Below are 15,584 nucleotides of genomic sequence, written 5' to 3' on the forward strand. Positions count from 1 at the left end.
TACATAAATCCAGAAATATATAAATGCATAAATACATACATAAATACACCAATACACACATAAATACATACGCACATACATACATACATAAATGCATACATAAATGCATACATAAATACATGCATAAATACATGCATAAATACATGCATAAATACATGAATAAATACATGAATCAATCAATAACACACTGAATAAATGAACAAACAAATAAACAAATAAATACATATATAAATTAATACTACTACTACTACTATCACTAATAATAATAATAATAATAAAAATATTTTTCATGTAACTTTTTGTTGACAGATTTCCGCACAAAAAGTAATTGTGTGTCCCTAACCAACTCTGTTGGTTCACCTCAAAGAGGATACAAACCCCTTCCCCCCCAACCTTCCTCCATCTCCTTCCCACCAGATTAGATGACACCAAAAAAGCAAACCAGGCTCAGATCTCCTGAATTCCATTAAAAAGACCAAAATACCAACACACACAACCTTCAAAAAGCTCCAAAACAAAACAACAAAAAAAAGTGCTCTGTTTTTGAATGTCGATCCCTTAGAAAAAAAACATACCTGGTGAAAGGTCATGCGACAGGAAACAATTGATCACAGACGTTTCTTTCATCTCTCTCTTTTTTTTTCCTCTTCCAAATAAACAATGGCGAAATGCTAATGAGCCCCGCGGGTGTTGTGAGGACACATGATGAGAAGGAGAAACCTGGCTGGCCACACAGATCGTATCAAACAAGGAGCCTCCGATGGCATCCGAGGGGCCGCGCTCACCTCATTAGGGTCCCGTCAACCGTCGTCCGTGTCAACCACCATTTATTTTATTTACTCATGACAATTGCCCAATCGACAACCCCCATCTCCATTTTTTTTTAGTTTTATTTTTGCCCATAAAGCCATAATGGCGCCGTATACATGCGTGGTTGCCAGATCACTAAAGATACATAAAAGCAGAGTGTCACTTTGGGATGTGTTTTTCTTCTTTTATGATTACAGTGAGACCTCAACTTACGAACTTAATTGACCTTATACACTCAGACAGAGTGTATAAGGTGAAAAGTGTGTATCTCAAAAAAACATTTCCCATAGGAAACCATTAAAATGGGAATAATCCGTTCCCGGGTTTCCATAAAATATACTTCTCAACTAAATAAGCCTTAAAACTACACACAACATACCTTATTCTATGTATAATAAATGTGATATTGTATTGTAATGAAAGAAATACACTGCATTGTATCATAAAGTCACTTTATTTATATTTGTGATGGTCATTGATGGCTTGATGGAATGGCGTTGGAGGTCAAAGGGAATTGCTGTTTGGAAAGAGAGGCACATTACATGAGGACTGTAATTAAAGAAATAAACTGTGCGGTAAAATAAAGTTTTATTTACCTTTTTGATAGTCATTGATGGCTTATGGAAGGAGAGTCACCTTCCATAAGGACTGTTGGTAACTTAACCTCTGGTGCTGTTCGGTCGTGTGCTTCCGCCGAAGATCACTCCACCAGCCGTGGTGGGTGTGTATTATGAAAATAGTGCTTATTATAAGGTTTAATTTTCAGAAATTTGACGTGTGTAAGACGAAAAGTTTGTAATATAAGGTGTTTGTAAGTTGAGGTCTTACTGTATTTCCTTCATATTTCTGGATTGACACATTTCCCCGCACCCCAAAATGGTCAGTAAAATAAAAAAAAAGCTTTATTGTTTATTTTCATCTGGAAATTATTGGTATGACCTCCAAGTAGCTTTGGTTTCACCTGAAATATGCAAATAACTGAAAAAAATAACCAGATTCTTATTGGAATGGAATTGCTCCTGCGTTTTCCGTCATTATTAGCGTCCTATTTTCGCTACTTTCGGCAGGGAAAACGTCCCCCTGGAATCGCCGCGGCTCTCCGCAGCACCTTCTGGACTCTGCCTTTATTTTATATTTTTTTTTACAAGGTAGAGAAAATGACTCCTTTCATACGCTTTTCTTTTCCATATCAAAACCTGATGAAACAAAATGGAGGACACGATGTTCTGCCATTCAGTAGGTAGGGAGGAGGAGGTGGGACGACGGTGCACTCTAGTCCACCCGATTGGACTTATTTTTCATGTGTGTGGAATGGAACACGATAATGCAATTTGAAAATTGCCATTTATTACCGGGAAGATGGCGGCCTATTTTTTTTTTTTTTTGTTTGGTCTCCACATCAGAGAGAATGTAAAATGGCCGAAACATGATAAAGCACCATTTCTATAACTACAAAATCAAATATGAGATGTTCACATGTGCCAAATAGTGGAAGAAAATCCTCTTTTGCATGTTTCTGTTTTGGGTTTCTTCATTTTACGCATTTTCCAGGTCTGAAAAATGGACGCCGATTTGTTTTTCCCGAAGGCTCTGTTGAGAAATTGAAGTTTTTCAAGTAGACACGCTGTGTATATATTATATATTATTATATATTATATATATGTATATATTATTTGATCACAATTTCCACCCTATTTGCCGTGAACCCGTTTTCATATCTCGTTCCGGGAATCGAGAACTTTAGCAGGCGCTACACATGTGGAAGCAATTGGTGTGATGGCTTATCCGCGGGCAGAACAAGCAGCTCTGCTTACCTTTTGGCTTTGACATAATAGCGTTTTAGACACTGTCCGCTTGAAACTTCATTTTTTTTTTCTCATAGCCTCTATCGATTATTCTCTCCTGTTTTTTTTTAATTCACAATCTGCCGTCATTCAAATTTAAATTTACAGTCAAATCTTGCTTTTCGACCATAATCCGTTCCAGAAACCTGTTCAAAAACCAATTTGGGGAAAACCGAAACCTTTCCCATGATAATTACGGTAATCAAAGTCTGTTTTTTTTAACTCATTCACTGAAAGACAATGTGCAAAAATGTGTCCAGTTGAGTGCCAGGGTTTTTGTCATTTTCACTCAAATTCCATGAGCTAGTTTTTTTTTTATATTTTTGATGTGTTGAAAAAAAAGGAAAGTGGGCGTTTTGTGTGAGTTTAGAAAAACACTTTAGATTCTCTTCTTTCATCAGAATAAAATAGTAAATTCCTAAATTGTATGGATCTGGAGTTATCTGAGCTTGAAATCTGGGCGGCTGTACAAAATACAGTACATACATATTGATTTTTATAGCGCTTTAGCAACAGCTAACAAAGCTCTAAGATGGACAAAAAGCAAATGCTGCCCCCTCGTGGAAAGGAAAAAAAAACGCTTTATCAACCCCACCCGAAAGAAAAACCAAAACGCGGACGAATGCTTAACAAATGAGTTAAGCGTGTTGATATTTTGAGCCATTCCATTGCGCGGGAAAAAAAGAACATCAAAGCGCAGTCGTCAACGACAACCTTTTGCACTTTCCCTTTCAAAATAAAAGAATCGCACATATTTTTTTACGATACGTTTTGATTCCAAAATGGCCGGCTAGGGACTGTTGCACCGTGTCCGGACGTGACCCCCATTCTAAGCCCCCCCCTCCAGGAGCACCTTGAACTGCTTTATACGACTGAAATATGGGGGTACGGCGCGGGACAGTTGACTTTTGCTACGGCTGCACAATTTTGAGCAAATAAAAAGAATCCAGTAGTGGTGGTGGCGGTCGTAAAAAAATATTATAAGACGGGCCAAGTGTGCGATGCCACGTCTGCAACTTGTTTCCAATGAAAGTTCTGCGACTCTGGCGCTACTTTTAACAATATTGGGGATTTTTATTCCTTTTTATTTCTCCTCCCCGTAAGTCTGACTCTAGATCTGTATTCTATTTCTTAGAATCCTTCATGTAGTCTGCTGTATATTTTTTTATGGAGCGCCATACAGAGGAGAGTAGCAATACTCCATTGCTTGTACAGCAGACGTGAGAAACAGACAATCATCCTTGCAAAAATGTATGAAAATATTTATTAACTTGTATTTTTTTTGAGCTTGTCCAAAGCGCATCTCTGCCCAAGGTTGAACTGATATGACAGTCACACACACACAAAAATAATGTTATTACAAGTGTCAGATTAAAAAAATAATCATTGGTAAAGAATGGCAGAAAATCCTACTGGACCCTCCGCACCCTGCACACCACCTTTTGCATTTAAACAGCTTCTTCCCCCGTCGCAATTAACTCTCGAAACAATGATCCAAATAGAACTGAATAGTGCCTCTTTGCTATTTTTTTATGATGATACTAGTGCAGAGTGTTCAACCTTAGAACATTCTTTGTTTGTTCTGCATACTTGGGCAATAAAAGATGATAATGGTGTAAAGGGTGTCAAAGTCATTATTTTGTCGTGATTTGGCCCACATTGTAGTTACGGTTTCCTCATGGGGCTCATTATGAATTAGCTATCTAGTGAGCTATCTGTTAGCTATCTTTGTGATGTCTATTAGCTAGCTAGCTTTCTATCTTTGGTTTTATTGTTCTGTGTATTGTTCTTTTAATTGTAAAGTGTCATTGAGTGTTCAGAAAGGCGCTTCTAAATTAAATGTATTATTATTATTATTATTATCTGAGTTACTTCCTGGTTGAGTGAAGGCCTACCTGGCTATCTGTTAGCTCTCTATTAGCTAGCTAGCTTTCTATCCAAGTTACTTAGATATGTGTTTCTATCAGTTATTGGTAGAAGAGGTACTGAGTGAAGGCCTCGCTAGCTATCTATTAGCCGGCTAGCTTTCTATCCGAGTTACTTAGCTATCTATTAGCTGTCTATTAGCTAGATACCTTTCTATCTGAGTTACTTCCAGGTTGAGTGAACGCCTAGCTAGCTATCTGTTAGCTATCTATTAGCTAGCTAGCTTTCTATCCGAGTTACTTCCAGGTTGAGTATGCTGGTGCGTGTGCTCACCCACAGAAAAACCTATCCCGTGACTGTAAAGTGACCATGAGAGTTTTTGAAAGGCGCTTATGAATAAAATGTATTATTATTATTATCATTATTATCCCGTCTGGGTTTTTGTTCTAAATCTTTTTGGGGGGAAGAATCTGTCCATTTTTAAACTGTTGCTATTGGCTCGCCATTTGGGTGTCATGTTCAAACAACTCCAGACAGCTCGGTGATCCATTTCCCCACCGTTTCCTAAACTACGTAGCTCACGGCACTTCTTTTTGTCAACTCATCTTACGGAATTATAACCGAGCGGTCATACGGTCAAGCGAATGCATTCCATCATCGTGAACGAGACGGTGGTTACTACTTCTGCGGTTTTCCGTCGACGCCGTGTACAGTGACACCGTGCCTTGAAGTCATTATAATCAAGGAAACAATTCCGGAACCGTGAAATAACATCGGATCTTTTTACACATGATGTACGTTTGGGACACACAGGCTAAGGAATGTTGGCGAAGAATGGATTTTTTTCATCCAATCAGCTTCTTGTTTCCATCGGGAAAAGAAGTCCAAGATGGCGCCCTTTTTTTTTTTGTCAATTTGTGTTGTCTTTTGTCACTTCGTGTTGTTGTGTGTGGTGTGGAACAGATTGTTTTTCAGCATTTTTGGCCATGGCGTTCATCAAGGTTGAGCGGTTGCACCTATTCGGCAGCACATATATGCCAGCACTGTTTTTGATCGGGAGGAATGCCAGTGCCATTTGTCTGTCATCGCTGGACAGCTCGGGGGCCATTGTGCTTTTTTTTGCGCCTGTAATGGCGCAAATTTTCACATCCTCGCTTTGTTCAGCGGAAACGTTGGTGCAGTGGTACTGTCGCGGCTTGGAATTGAAGCGGATTTACGGTACATGGGACAGTACATGTGAGCCAAATTCTTTTTTTCCATGGATGCTATAGCTTCGTGTTTGCTTTCAACATTTAGCTCGTAGCAGACATGTACATTCCACCAAGATGTCCCTGATCCATTGGTTAAAAGGACGCTTTTATCCTGTCTTCTTTCATCTAGAACTGCTTCATACACCAATATTGAATGATTGTGCCTTCGTGTTGTCATATTCTTTTCTTTTTGTGTTTTTATTTGTTCTTTTGACTTCAAGATGGCGCAGCGAGAGTGGCTACCTTTTCAACAGCTCCTTGTTTTTCTACTTCTTCCTTTCCTTTCCTTTCCTCTTTCTTCCACGAATTTACTGCTGTGAATTGTAAATGTCTCCACTGCTTGGCTAATCCAATCCAAGCTCACTTTGGACATGAAATGACCTCGAATGGGGAATAATAACAGCCAAGCATTACAGTTTAAAGGAAGCGTAGAACGCTCGGTTAATAACCGTTTATTTTCGGCTTTATTTCGCCGATGAATTGGCCTCCTAGGGTTAAAAAATAAATCACCATTGATTCTTGAAGGTTGTTTGACAATCCGATTAGCCGGCCATACGGTAATCTTCCGTGATAACCTTTGAACCTACGCTATGCTTGGTAGAGTACCTTGTTCCAGCCGAATTGCTCTTGCTCATATACACACACAAACACACACATTTCCAGCATCCCTTTTGTGGCGCCGCCATCATGGATTGAATAATGCAGAGTTGGCCCTCGGCACTCTTAATGAGTACAAAAAAAACACCCAAGGCTCTTGCCACCCAACTAGACCGAGACAAATAATCCAAATAGAGTCCATTTGCGTTCTCAAACATCCATTTATCTTAAGCATACAGTATTTATACCCGGCGAACGCGTTCCGTCTGGTTACTCGTAGCATGCCGCTAGCAAAGTAAAAGTGGAAACACGAGCTCCAAGTCAATCGCACTTATTGGGGAATCAATCCGTCCAGTTTGAGGAACCAACTCGGTGCATATCAATTGAAGTCGGGGCCAATTATTTCCTGAAAGCTGATGCAGACGTGTCGATTTCCCTTTTGCAGATTGAACTAAAGGTGTGCAAGGATTGACACCTGAGGGAACCCAATCAGATTTCAAACTTTAAAGGACAACGAAACAATTTTTTTTGTTTCCTCACTGACATCAGAAAAACGTTTTATAGCATCTAAAATACCCAAAACACGCAGGCTGATATTTTTGTCAAATGCAAAACACCAATAAAAATGATTTAAAGTGTCCAAAAAATGCCACAAAATGACCTCGGAATTTCAGAAGGTCCCGCACCCTTGTTCGTGACGTGAGAGAGAGTGACAAAATGGATAGAAAACTGTGAAATTTGGACTTGTTTCAACTTTGATAGATCAAAGGCAGAGTGTAGACTGCAAGGTTAAAATTCCCATTAATCAGGCTTCACAAATAACCTGCACAAGCCATCAGTACACTTGATGCAAAAAGCTATCAACCCAGCTAAACAGAACACAATTGATGAGGAACTAAGTAAAATGATCGCAGAGAAAGCACCTACAAGGGATCATTCCTCAAGATGGTGAAAGTAGAAGGCTACGTTCCTCATCAAGTGTTTAATGCTGAGGAAACCGACCACTCCATTCCATCAAGCCATCAACGACCATCACAAAGGCAATAAAACCACTTTATCATATAGTACAGTTTATTTCTTTAATTATAATACCATAACACATTTATTATACGTGAAATAAGGTATATTTTGTGTAGTTTTAGAAAATTATAAAGTAGAAAATTATGTTTTATAGGGACCTGGGAACGGATTCTTCTCATTTTAATGGTTTCCTATGGGAAATTAATATTTGGGATACACACTTTTCACCTTACACACTCTGTGTGGGAACCAATTAAGTTCGTGAGCCAAGGTATTACTTTTTCATTTTTTTTTTCTGACAGAAGCATTGCCGAATACAAGATAGCTGGAAATATTTATTCTCTCAAATTTATGATGACACTTGCCCCGCCCACAATGTGTTTTCCTCCTATTTTCTAACACACGGCAACAAATTTCATAATTCGCCCGCATTTAAACGAGCTTGTTATGTAGTCTTCTCACATGCGGCTTTATAATTGTTATGATTATTCTTATTTTATTTGTGAATGGCCAATGATAATAGTTGCTATGTAGATCTTCTACTCGGGCCGTCGTTTCGCAACAGGGACGTACGAGCCATGCTAATGGCTTATTGTTTTTAATATGTACATATTTTAACATGTTAATCCAGCCGATGGACTGAAACAAAATGCTGACAAGACCCTCTCTCTTTTTCATTATTAATTAATGTATTTATTTTTAATCCCTCCGTCGACCGAGATTGATGGTTAGCGCGCACTTTGCTCAATCTAAAGAAAAGCATAAATGAGCCCGTTACATTCTATTTTTTTTTTTTTTTTTTTTTTTTTTCAAAGAAGACCTTGAAGAAGATTGTGATCCAAACTGCGTAGAACATAACAAATCGCCCCCGACGCAACAGAACCCCCCCCCCCCCTACTGTGTGGACTTGAAAGCTTTTGCAAATGCTCCGTTTGTTCTCGGTGGGCAGAAGTTTAACGCTTGTTTCGTTGTTGTTATTGTTTTTTTTTTTGGTCTTTTTTTTGTTCTGTCATCCCCCCCCCTTCTTCACTGGTTGTCAGGTAACCGCATCGGCACATCTGCCTCTGTTTTCAGGAGCGTCGCCGCTGTGACCTCTGTTTTTGATGTGCGAAAAGAAAACATTTTATGTGGCATTCACCATCTGTTGAGGATGGGGCAGGTGGATGAGGAGGGGCGGGGGCGTTTTCGAAAGAAATTTCGACACGTTTTTTTTCCTGTCATTAAAATAGTAGACATACATTAATAATAATAATAATATTAATAATAATAATAATATTACATTTTAAAGGACAGCCGACACCACTTTTTTGTTTCCTAACTGACATGAGAAAAACGTTTTATAGCATCTAAAATACCCAAAACACGCAGAATGATATTATTAATCAAAGCAAAACACCATTAAAAATAAATTGTCCCAAAACTACTTCAAAATAAACTTGGAAATTGCAAGTTTCAGAAGGTCTCGCCCCCTTTGTTCGTGATGTCACGCCAGGACGTCTTTGCCTTGCTCTAGAATCAAAACAATGGCTTCAGATTGGGAGAAGATGCTTCCTTGTTACTCATCCAGTTATGAATATGATTCAAGTAGTTCTGAAGAGGAAAGCATAAACGTTTGCAATCGATTAAAGAAGTCTATCCGGGTCATTTTAAGGTGTCAGGACTGATGTGTAGCACCCAGAACATGCAGAAGATGGCGTCCAAGCTCTGTTGGAAATTGGTTAATTCAGCTTTGGGTTCTTGTCAGCTTTCCGAGTCTCTATTCAAGATTTGGAATGGATTTCAATTTACGACCACTTTGACTTACGACCGTTTGCTCGGAACGGAACTCGGTCGTAAGTCAGATGTTGACTGGTTATGATAAGCCCTTCGAAGATAAAGTTAAATATGGCACGAACATCGAAAACCAGAGTGCGAAGGAAGTCATAAAAGCTTTTTCACGGCAATTTAACCCCCCCCCCCCCCGATCCCTTTTACAAGACTTTTGTTCCTCGCGAGCATCCGTCCGCCACCGCCGCAAAAATCCCAGACAAGCTCTTCCTGCCGTCTGACACACCGAAAGTGAGACGCTTTACAGTCAACCCGCAACTCGTGTTAAGAATCCCTCTGGGGTGACGGCTGGAACAATGCTTCACTTTTTGCTCGATTGGGGGGGGGGGTCCCGGGTAGGTCACGGAAACACATCTTTACAGTGTGGCCAGACACGAAGAGGGGAGTGTGATAACCTCCCCCTGATAGCTCTCACAGGGCCATCTTGGATCCAGATGTGTTGGCTTTTGCTCCGTTTTGCGATCCTTTTCTTTAAATCGCTCGTTTTTTTTGGAACGTCACCAAAGTCGGCATCGTTTTTTATGATGTATTTTTTTTCAGGTCCTGTCAGGTATGCGTTTGTCTTCACTGAACGTGGGAGGAATGCGAAGTACAAAAAAAAAAAAAAAAGACTCAACAGGATCGGGTTGAGGTTAAGCCAGCTGACCTTTGACCCGTGTGTTAATGTACCCAGCAGGAAGTTGGATTTGACAGGGCGATGGCCGGACCGGTGACCCCGCGGTTTTTTTTTCAGAAACACTCAAAAGGGAATTATTTAAATTTAGCGAAAGGCAAAAAATATGTGGATGAAGCGTGAGATTTAAAGGACAAAGGACACCATTTTTTTGTTTCCTGACATCAGAGAAACGTTTTACAGCATCTAAGATGGCCAAAACACGCAGGCTGATATTTTTAGTCAAATGCAAAACACCAATAAAAATGACTTAACGTGTCCCAAAACGACTTCAAAATGACCCCGGAAATTGCAAGTTTCAGAGACAAAAACAATGGCTTCAGATTCAGAGAAGATGCTTTCTTGTTACTCATCCAGTTATGAATATGATTCAAATAGTTCTGAAGAGGAAAGCATAAATATTTGCAATCGATTAAAGAAGTCCTTTCGTATCAATTCGAGCCGTCAGGACTCCAATGTAGCATCCCATAAAATGCAGAAGATGGCACTCACGCTCCGTTGAAAATGGGCTGATTTGTCTGCTGGGAATTTGTGTCAACTAGTATCAAATAGTAGTCTTGATGCAACACACAACAATTCACCATCGCGTTATTTATGTTTTCCTTCTAATTTCGCGATCAACACGGATCAACACGACGTTTTCAGACCAAAGTACCCAAAATGCATTGTGTGTCACTTACTCGGTCAGGGTCGTTCCCTTTGTGACGTCACATCAGGCATCGTCGACTCGAAAACAAGACTTCCTGAATATTCAGCGCCCATCTGAAAATGTAGAATATGTCGTGGAATCTTTGTAAAATACACTCAGTCAGTCATTTGAAGTTATTTTACAAATTATGGACACAACTTGTCCAGAGGCGTCGGTTGTCCTTTAAGGGATGCGTCCCGGCAGACAAACCCTCGGAGAATATCGAGAAGAGTCCAAAATGGAGAACGCGATGGTCGAGGATGTGGCAGCGTTGTTTCATCTCGGATAAGAGGCGGCTTACTTGGACCCTCCGACACTTCCCGGCGGACGAGAAGAAAAGCGGGAAGGAGACTCGAGGGGTGGGGGTCTGTAAGGGGGTCGTCGGTGCTGACTCAGATGTTCAAAAGGTTGCGTTATGAACTCGTTTGTTAAACTCGACATTCTGAATTCGGGGGTGGGGAAAAGGGTGGTGGTGGTGGGGGGTAACTAGGGCCTGGGAGTAGTTTTGCAAGAGTGGTTCTTATCCAGCCATAATTCAACAGAAGACAGCTAAGTGGTAGAGCTATCGTTTTCTCCTCACCAGATTTTGTCAGGAAGACATTTTTTTTCCCCCAAGCTTGCTGATTGTAGCCTGAACTGACGTTTTTTTGTTTCCAAATGAGAGAAAATTAGGCAGCCCGGATCCAAAACATGCCAAATAGTGGTCCTCAAGGACTGCAGTTTGCAATCTGTGCTCTGCAAATCTCCTCTCAATGTCTTTGAGCAAAATCCGAATCGTAGTTCTTGGCCAAATATGGAGAACACACAAGGAATTTGTCTCGGGTAGAACACGCTGCACTAGTATCATCATGCTAGTCCTTCCTGAGACTGCTAAAGAAACATGGCCTGCCACAGGAGATGTTGCGACATTTCTACACGGCTGTCATCGAATCCGTCCTGTGTTCTTCCATCACCGTTTGGTTCGGAGCCGCCACAAAAATGGACAAAATCTGACTTCAATGGACAGTTAGGACTCTCGAGGACTTGCATATAGGCTAATCTAATCTATTCGAATTCCTGCCTTCCTGAGGGGGGTCGCTGGAAAAGGTGGTGGGCAGGTTGCGGAGGGTCCAGTAGGATTTTCCGCCATGTGCAAATCCTCGAGAGTAAGTAGGGCAACGCCAATGATTTTTTTGCAGTCGTCCTGTGATGGAACGACGGAATGATGGAAGAACAAAGGATTGATTCGATGACTGAGAAGAATTTTGAGATCCAAAAAGGTTTCTTATTGAACCCGATTTAAAATCCAGAGCGTGTGAACCAGATTTTGGGACTGATAACATCAAGCTGATGTGCTATCTTGAAAAAAATCACAATGACGTGATTCTTGATTGATCTTTCAAACGACACTATCTAATCATAATAATAATAACACATTTCATTTATAAGTGCCTTTCAAAACTCTCACGGTCACTTTACAGCCACAGGATAAGTTTTTATTTTGGTGAGCAGCAGCAACCCGGAAGTAACTCAAATAGAATAGGAAGACAAATAGAAAGCTAGCAAATTAGGGGTGCGCGTTATACTTGAATACATATGGTATATGTTATATGTGGAGTGAATGAAACATTGTAATGGATTCCCCAAATTCATACCGACTCACGAGAGGACACCATAACTACAACGTAGCCCGCGACAAAAAATGACTTTGACACCCATAGTCTAAACACTCCCACAAACGGCGGCCATTTTGCCATCCCTGGTTGAAACATGTCTTTAAATGGCGGTATTTATACAATATTAGCTTATAGCGCCTGACATGTGTTGAACTTCAAGTATGTCTCCATTATTTGTTGCTAGCGCCTGGCATGCCTGGACAGGGGTTTGAGTTTCAAGGTGGCTCCATATGTCTTGCAGCGAGATCCCGTTACCTTATCCCCTATCCGAAGGGAAAGGACATAAATTTCCCGTCTTGATCTCGAAGGGGCTTTGGTAGGGGGTGGAAAAGTGCTCTCTAAATCCAAACCACTCCTTTATTTATATTTAGGTGTCAGAGGTCCTTTTCGTGGACTCCATCCGGCGGTATCAGGTGAATTTTGGGTCAATCATCCATTACCAAAAAAAGATGGCGGCCTTAGAGCATTCAAATGATTTACAGACACCCTCAAACTTACAGTCTGGAGTCTTTAAAATGTTCGGTTATGGCTTCTAATTACAAATTACAGAAGGAGACACGGCCAAAATGTGCGCTCAAAGGTAGTCTGTCAAGATAGCTAAAGGACAACCAACACCCTTTTTTTTGTTTACTGACATCAGAAAAACGTTTTACAGCATCTAAAATACCCAAAACACGCACGTTGATATTTTTAGTCAAATGGAAAACACCAATAAAAATGACTTAAAGTGTGTTAAAACGGCCAAAAAATTGAGCTGCGAATTGGGCATTTTCAGAAAGTCCCGCCCCCAGTTCGTGACATCACGCCAAGACGTCTTGCATTGATGGAGAATCAAAACAATGGCTTCCGATTCGGAGAAGATGCTTTCTTGTTACACATCCAGTTATGAATATGATTCAAATAGTTCTGAAGAGGAAAGCATACATGTTTGCAATCGATTAAATAATTTATTCCGTTACATTTTCAGGCAACATTGGGGGGAAATGTATCACCAAAAATAAAAGGCAGAAAATGGCGACCAAGCTCCGTGTCATGAATTAATCAGCCCGTTTCCACAGGCTGATAAATTCCTTACATGGAGCTTGGTCGGCCTCTTCTGGCTCTTTTTGGTGCAACATGACGTTTTCAGACCAAACAAGTACAGCAAAATATTTTGACGTGATGGAAGGACTGCTACTATGTGTCCTTTTTTCGGTCAGGGGCGTTCCTTCAGTGACGTCACGTACGGACTCGTCACCAACTCAAAAACAAGACTTCCTGAATATTCAACGCGAGTCTTAAAATGTAAATATAGCTATATGCGCTAGAATCTTTGTAAAATACGCTCAGTAGAAGTCATTTGAAGCCATTTTACAAATTATGGACACAACTTGTCCGTAGGCGTCAGTTTTCCTTTAAGGGAGTAGTGTTTTTCCGATATTTACTCAGGAGCCATTAGTGCAAAACAGACCGTCGGAGGGTCAAAAGTTCAACGGAGATACCTGGGCGCAGCTCGCTCTGATTTGTTATGATGGGAAGACATTTGCAAACACATGTTGAAGCTTAACTGCGTTTAATGGTCTCTCCGATTGGTCTCCAAGCAGAGGTAGCCCATCCGCGATGGATTGCCATGGCTAACATTTCCAGTAAAGCGATGCACCGATTGCTCCAACGGCTTTTGGCATCGGCGAGACAAGAAATTAAACTCTGAGTTCATGAAGAGGTTCTCGAATAAAGCGGACGGGCTATTTCCGAGCGTTTCATGTGAGGTTTGAAGTCTAAGAGAGTCAATAGCGGAGGCCGCGACTCCACTTTTCTCTTTTCTAAGTATATTAAGGTGCACTGCAGATACTGTTTGCTAAGTCCTGAAAATGGAATGTGGAAAGATGGCACCGGAAACCAAATCCCGATGGTGCCACTTAGAATAAGCGAAACCGCTGAATGGGTTTTTTTTTATTTTTTGATATCACAAATAAATGCCGCCGGTTTCTTCCGGAGTCAAACGAAATGCGTCCAATCATGGTGCGTTTTATTTTTTGGGGGAAAAGACTCATCTGAAATGGGATTGACATTTCTTTCCTCCCGGGATCATGTTCAAATCATAATTTATCTTGAGATAGTCTCTATTAAAGCCGCGGCAAGTCATCATCTTTCCTCGGGTGCGGCAAATATTTTAAAATAAAAGTTGCTGTCAATATCGAGCCTTTTAGAGCATTTAAGTATATATTTTAATTTCATTTATTGTCTTCTAATGCACAAGTTAGCATAAGTGTTTTAATGTTGATAATAACGTGGAAGTTTCTCGTGTGTCTGCCAGCATCTGTTGCTGTTGCAATATCACAACTTCCAAGATGTACAACCAAGAGCTCCTTGAGACACTTTATACAAAAAGCTATCCATTCCATCAAGCCATCAACGACCATCACAAAGGTCAATAAAACGACTTTATTATATAGTACAGTTTATTTCTTTAATTACAATACCACAGTGCATTTATTATACATAAAATGAGGTACATTGTATCTAGTTTTAAGGCTTATTTAGTTATTTATTTATGTTTTATGGGGACATGGGAACCGATTATTCTCATTTTAATGGTTTCCTATGGGGAATTAATGTTTGGAATCGCGTTTTGTTCCAGCTTCAGCTGTTGTTAAAAGGCTATATAACCCAATATGTATGTATTGCATTGCCTTTTGTACATCCGCCCCCATTTCAAGCTCCGATAACTCCAGACTCATATCATTCATGAATTAACTTTTTTTTCTGATGAAAGAAGAGCGTCTAAGTTTTCTAACGCTGCATTCAAGTTTCAAAACTCAATATTCTGTGGGTCCTGGAATTCGAGTGACAATGACAAAAACCCTGGCACTGGAGTAGACACATTTTTGCACTTATCTGGCAGTGAATGCGTTAAAAAGGGACGCCATTCGCTGTGGACTCCCCGTGTGACGTCGGGTTACTCCGGTCAAACATAAATTCAACTGCAGACATTTTTTCTCTGCGTTTAAAACAATCTGAAGTTTGTCCACTGAGTGTTTTAAAGCCGCTCACTTACTGGAAATATCTGAAAACATTCACAAATCAGCAGGACTAGAATCAAATCCACTGCAACAATAAAGGCCAATGGTGCGTTTACCCGCTGGAAACTTGCATGCGAGATAATATTTGAAGTTCGGCAAGTGACGACGGAAGAAAACTTTCGGGCCAAAAAAGTAAGACGGCTACAACAAATCATCTTGCGATAAGCGCGAGCTCGTCCAAGTGTTTTTTTTTTTTTCAGAACAGATAAAAATATGTGTGTGTGAGTGCTCAGCTCTCTTTGTATGCCAGAGTTCAAACTGCAAACTTCACTCTTACATTTTGCGTTTGCAA

General features: G+C 40.3%; 1 protein-coding gene and 1 long non-coding RNA gene across 2 annotated transcripts in view; one reads left to right on the plus strand and one right to left on the minus strand.

Annotated features, from left to right (window-relative positions):
• ints9 (integrator complex subunit 9) overlaps positions 1-15,584 on the plus strand; it is a 146,321-nt gene that overhangs the window by 62,033 nt on the left and 68,704 nt on the right. The window lies entirely within an intron of this gene.
• Positions 345-10,892, minus strand: LOC148883524 (uncharacterized). The gene is made up of 3 exons (XR_016118494.1): positions 10,735-10,892; positions 10,568-10,649; positions 345-1,327 (listed from the first exon to the last, which is right to left on the minus strand). It is a non-coding gene; the product is annotated as an uncharacterized LOC148883524 (long non-coding RNA).

The sequence above is a fragment of the Hippocampus bargibanti genome, linkage group LG19 (genome assembly GCF_051943395.1).
Source record: "Hippocampus bargibanti isolate YZ-2025 linkage group LG19, ASM5194339v1, whole genome shotgun sequence".
Classification (NCBI taxonomy): domain Eukaryota; kingdom Metazoa; phylum Chordata; class Actinopteri; order Syngnathiformes; family Syngnathidae; genus Hippocampus; species Hippocampus bargibanti.